Source organism: Wolffia australiana, chromosome 5 (assembly GCF_029677425.1).
Source record: "Wolffia australiana isolate 7733 chromosome 5, ASM2967742v1".
Taxonomy (NCBI): Eukaryota; Viridiplantae; Streptophyta; class Magnoliopsida; order Alismatales; family Araceae; genus Wolffia; species Wolffia australiana.
Window position 1 is genome coordinate 14,950,424 of NC_135839.1, and position 6,024 is coordinate 14,956,447.

At 51.0% G+C, this 6,024-nt stretch overlaps 1 pseudogene; it reads left to right on the forward strand.

Moving 5' to 3' along the window:
- The first annotated feature begins 778 nt into the window (after positions 1-778).
- Positions 779-2,927, forward strand: LOC144703410 (8-amino-7-oxononanoate synthase-like; annotated as a pseudogene).
- Positions 2,928-6,024: the final 3,097 nt, after the last annotated feature.

The following is a 6,024-nucleotide window of genomic DNA, read 5'->3' on the forward strand; positions in this document are numbered from 1 at the left end:
TTGGCGGTCGTCCCGTAGCGTTATAAACATCTGATCGTCTCAAAAAAGATAAATATACTCGTATTTCGACGGCATCCTCGAGGAACTAACGGGTCGGGGCGTACTGGCACCCGACGATTGTTAACCTTGCCGTCAGGCCACGTCCTGGGTCATCGTCTTTGGCCTGTTTGATACGACCAGTGGTTCTCTGAAACGACGGATACGAGGCGGACCTCAGCGCAGCGTTCATCTTGCAGCTGTCGGACAGTAGCTTTCAACCATCGCCTTTCGAAATTGTGATCGGTGATGTGCGAAGAAGGTTGACGAGGCGGAGGCGGAGTTCAAAGCCCGTCATATGATGAGCGGTACAGTCGCGGGTTCCGTGGGATGAGTCCGCGGACCGATCTTCCCGAATGAAACAGTCTTTGGCCCGGCCCAAGTCGTATTTGTTTCCGGAAAGGCTGGAGATTATCAGCAATATACTCGGTTGGTGGATAGTCTCGCGCCCTTCTCGGGGCCCTGCCCCTGCCTCTGCGCCGGCTGCATGCGCTGAACCGGAAGGAAGCCTGCACACTTTCAAAGGACGTGAACTATACCGCTGGCGCTCCTCCGATGGCCGCCCACTCTTTTGGATAGACTAGAGGTGAAGTCGGGGGGCAAATCGTTTCACAGGCAAAGTCAGAAGTTTCGCGTTTCGTGTTGCGGGGGTCCGCCAGAGTTCCCTTATTTTGACGAGTTAATTAGCATAATTAGCACACCCTCGTTGGCCGCGAGAGTCTTCGACCGAGTAGAAGTCGAACATAATTGGCATAATCAGCGTCGTCGACCGAGGGTAGAAGCCGAACATAATTGGCACTCCAATGAAGGGACCCAGGACAGCCTCGGGAGAGAGCTGTCAAAGAAATCAAAGGTGCCGGCGCCGGCGCCGGCCACCCAAGACGGCATCGTCATAGTTTTCGGAAGCAGACGGCGACGGCGGCCCGTTCCCGCATAAATAACCCTCCCGTGCACCGGCCAGTGCTACAACCGCGAAGCCGTTCTTCGTCCTCCCCTAAGGTCGACCGACGGCTAGCCCAAGTTTTCCCGCCCGGCCTGCCGGAAAAGCCCATATCTGCCATTCGCCTGCGCAAGGAGTTGAGATGGCATCGGTATCTGCCACGTGGGAGGAATCGGTGGACAGAGCGCTTGCGGAGGGGGGTAGGGCCAAGTTTTTGGCGTACTTGCCCAAGATGTGCCTCCCCAGGGTGAACGCCGAGGACGATCCCTTGGCCAACATCCGGACGTTAGAAGGTCCCGGACCATGGGACCGCACCTTGCTGGACGTGGAGGTGGAGGAGTCCACGGCTGGAGCTAGCAGCGACGGGGAGCCGGTAAGAAGGAAGATGGTTCTCTTCTCCGGCAACGACTACCTCAACCTCAGCGGCCACCCCGCTGTGCGCGAGGCCTCCATCAAGGTACGCTCTACATCAACGTTTGCGTCGTCTAGTGCATCGCATGAGAGGACCTACTCGTGGCGCAGGCGTCAAAGGCTTTCGGGATGGGTCCGAGGTCAGCGGCACTGATCAGCGGGCACACAGTCCCCCCGGCGACTGGAGACGCTGCTGGCGGAGCTGCACCGCAAGGAGGCGTGCGTCATAACGCCGACGGGGTTCGCAGCCAACACAGCCTTGTTCGCAGCGCTGGGCGCCGTGGCCTCCATCAATGCCGCATCCGCGCGGCCGACTACGCTTGAGAAGATTGCCGTTTTCTCCGATGCCTGAACCATGCGTCCATCATTGACGGCCTCCAGATGATGGAGCGCCACCGCCAGGCCGTCGTCTCCGTCTACAGGCACAACGACATGCAGCACCTGGACCTCCTGCTCACCAACTGCGCCAGCGAGAAGAAGGTCGTCGTCACCGACAGGTAGGTGGTGGACCTATGCATGTTGCGTCTGCCCTGCTCTCTTTACGATCGCTCACACACCCGTGCCCTTGGTGGATTTCTTTCTTGCGCAGCCTGTTCAGCATGGAAGGGGACTTTGCACCGATGCTCGAGCTGGTGGAGCTCCGAAAAAAGCACGGCTTCTTGCTCGTCGTCGACGAAGTAGGTCCTCCGAACTCTACGCGCATCTTCCGATATACTCCGGGCGTCTCCCCTTCTTAGTTCTTACGCCCGTCCCGTCGCGGAAACCTCTCAGGCACATACAACGCTTGTTTGCGGTAAGACTGGCGGCGGAGTGGGAGAGCTCTATGACATCCAGGACCATCTCGACATCATCGTCGGCACACTCAGCAAGGCCACCGGATGTCTCGGGGGGTACATCGCCTGCAGCGACAAATTTGGAAACCTTGTCCGTGGATTTGGTCGCCCCAACATGTTCACGACTGCCACCCCATTGCCGGTCGTTGCGGCCTGTTATGGTAAGCCCCCCGTTGCGCAACATGCCCGCCACTTGCGCTCGTTCTCTTCCCTCCCCAGAGCGCTGCGCACAAATGACGAGGATAACGACCCCTCCTAACCTTTCGCCAAATCTCGCGCAGCTGCGGTGACGGTGGCCAGGAAGGAGGGATGGCGCAGGCAGGCTGTTTGGAGAAAAGTGCAAGATTTTGCGGCAATGACTAAGCACCCCGCCAGCAGCCCCATCCTCTCTCTCGTTGTTGGCTCCGAGGCCACAGCCCTCCGGGCCAGCGAGCATATGCTCAAGCGCGGCTTCCTCGTGACTGCCATCCGCCCCCCAGCTGTGGCGTCCGACGCTTGTCGGTGAGCTCCCCCTCACTTACTCTCCTTCTTGCCTTGCTGGCCTCCCTATTTCCCCTCCCCATGACGCGACGGTATCTTCTGTTTCCAGATTAAGGGTCACCCTCACTGCGGCCCATACCTCGGAAGAACTCGAGAAGCTCGTAGCACTCGCCGAATGCATCCCTGGTCTCCATCGGCCTGCAGATCTTCTTGCGGCGAGGCTCTAATCAACTCGGGATGCCGTAGAAACATGCGAGGGAAGACAGCTCGTGAAGTTACTCGGCGCTCTGCCAGCTGATTTCGGGACAGCCACACAGCACGATCATTATTTGTTCTTTTGATTTGTTTTTTAATTCAGATGCGTATTCGTTGCACTCCACCTTATTTTTTATGTCCAGTTAATATAGCTGATCGCTGGGATATCCCTGCCAAACGAACAAAGAGGAAGAGTGTCCAAAGAGAGGGAGTGCGAGAAATTGTCAAGGAGAGATGCCTAATAACGGTCGTGATTTTTTCTCTTCATATCTCTCGTCTTCAACTGTTCTCTCTCTTCGGTCGCATTCCTCTGCCCGCGCTACATAACTCCTTCTTTCCGTCCTGGATGTCAGGCGTTTTTTCTTAAGACACACAGAGAGAGAAAGAGAAAAACCGTGATAGGCAAAGAGAGAACGATACCCAGGAAGAGAAAGACAGCACGCAACCGAGAAAGAGGGAGCGGATGAGAGAAAGAGAGAGCGTCAATGAGAGACTGGGTGATTGAGAGAAGGCAAGATAGATAGAGAAAATGATTATGAGAAAGAGGGACAGAAGGCGAATCGGACAGACCGGGACAGAGAGCAGGGCAGAGAGAGAGAGAGAGAGAGAGAGAGAGAGAGAGATAGATAGATATATATATAGAGAGAGAGAGAGAGATAGAGAGCGAGAGAGAGAGAGCGAGAGAGAGAGAGCGAGAGAGAGAGAGAGAGAGAGAGAGAGAGTGCAGGAAAGAGAGAAACATAGAGTGAACAAGGGCTGGCTAACTGAAGGGAGATGGCAACAGGAGGGCGCCCCCTCAACGGCGGCAGCGCCGGCAACTTTCGATGGCTGAGGGCAAACCTGCGGAAAAAAACACTCAAAAGGAAACCTTTCTTCAAATAAAAGTCGCCATCTAAACCTTGGAGAGTTTGGGATCTTATAGATCCATGGAGGGGGAGAAAGAAAGTGGGAAGATATGGAGAGGAGGGTGGCTGCAGTTAAGACTCTAATGGTTTGGATCCTCCACGGACACGTACGTGGGTCGTTCGGGTCGCAGTCCTGGGTGCGATCGTCGCGGAATCTCGCCCACTCTCTCCATATTTCTATCTCTCTCACTCTAGCTCCCTCCCGCTCTTACTCTCTCCCTCTCTCAGTCTCTCCCGCTGCCCCACCCTCATTCTTTCCCTCTCCCCCTCTCCCTGTGTCAATCTCTCGCTCTCTCTTCCTCTCAGTCTCACAATCTCCCTCCCTTCCTCTATTCATCTCCCTGTGTTACACTCTCCCGCTCATATTATCTCCATCCTGAGCTACCTCATTCTCAATCTTTCCTCTTCCAATCTCCTTCTCTTACGCCAACACTATATTACTGGAGTGTCGGGTCGATTTTGCACACTCTTTATTCAGTTGGGGATCCGAGAAAATTCGACATTGGTTGTGCCTATAAAATGTTCCTTCGACTTTGGTTTCTCTCTCTCTCTCTCTCTCTCTCTCTCTCTCTCTCTCTCTCTCTCTCTCTCTCTCTCTCTCTCTCTCTCTCTCTCTCTCTCTCTCTCTCTCTCTCTCTCTCTCTCTCTCTCTCTCTCTCTCTCTTCCTCCCTCCTCTCCTCCCTCTCTCTCCCCTCTATCTATCTATTTCTCTTTTCCTCTCTCCCTTTCTCTGTCCCTCTCCTCTACCTTTCTCCCTATTTCCCTCTCACTCTTTCTCTATCTCTTTCCATTTATCTATCTATCTCTCTTCCTTTATCTCTCTCTCTATATATATATATCTGTCTCTGTGGCTCTCTCCCCTAACTCTCTGTTGTTATCTTTATGCCGCTGGTTTTCTTTGTCTCTCTCACGGTCTCCTCTTACCATATCTCCTTTGGATTTCTCTGTCTCCCCGCTCACATTCTCAGCCTCTCTATTTCTCGAAATCTCCCCTTTCAAACTCCCTCCATCTCCATCTCTTCCATCCTTCCCCTCTCACTCTTCTCATCTCTCTCTCTCTCTCTCACCCTATTTAAAGAATCTTTAACGGCTCTTTTGATCAATCCTGGGTTTGGTTGATTCCATTATAGGAGAATATGTACAATTTTACTATTGGATAGATTAAGCAGAGATTCAGCACCTAAGAGGAAGATCAATTCTGTGAGGTCCTTCCTTTGGTTAAGTGCGACAAACAAAAACAGGATGAGGTTGATTCCCAAGATGCATTTTTTATCTTCCTCAATGGCCCCGCTATTCACATAAGGTGAGAGGCTGACAAATGATCATCTGCTACTGATACAACTTGAGAAATTCTATGGGAATCCTACAAAAAATAAAAGTATTTGTAACAACATCACAGCGAAGACGGTCGATAAAGCTAGATTAATCCAAAACATGACCCAAATCAAAATATAACCCCTACGGGTTATAGGAAATGTCTCAGTCGGTTCTTTTTCACAACTAACTCCCATCGCGACTATGAATATGGATTTCACTACTGATCAGATAGGAAATAATACTATGAATCATATAACTACACAAAAATATGCCATAAACAACATATATCTAATTTCGAAAAAAGTGAAAAAGCTGGTTTGATTCTATTTTTTTCCTCGATTAGAGATATCCATCAATCAGAATCGTAATGCCAAATAATGGTCCAATGGGTACAATAACTTCGAGGAACATTGGAATGATTGGTTTGTACTAGGGGAACCATTTTCAATTACTCTCTCATGGATTTGTATTCATCAATATTCGGTTGGTCCATGGCTACAGACAAACAATATTTGCCTAAATCATTTAAACTCTTTTTGTCCAAGGCCCTTTACTTTTTGTATATGTCGCTTTGTCTCTCTCCTGTACAAGACACTTCCTTTTTTGTGAGTACTGGAAACAGCCCCATTCATTGGTCAAAGGTAACATCTATGAATTCAAAGGTACAAACGGTCAACTCTAAAGTCAGTAGTTAAAATCCATCAGTATTCAAATCGTTCTTGGAATAAGCCAAGGCCCTTCTTGTTCTCAAAGCACAAAATTCTTGAAAAATGGGAGAGTAATATAATCATTTGTTTCCAACAAGATTATCATTTTTGCGCAAATCTGTGTGGATCTAGTAAAACA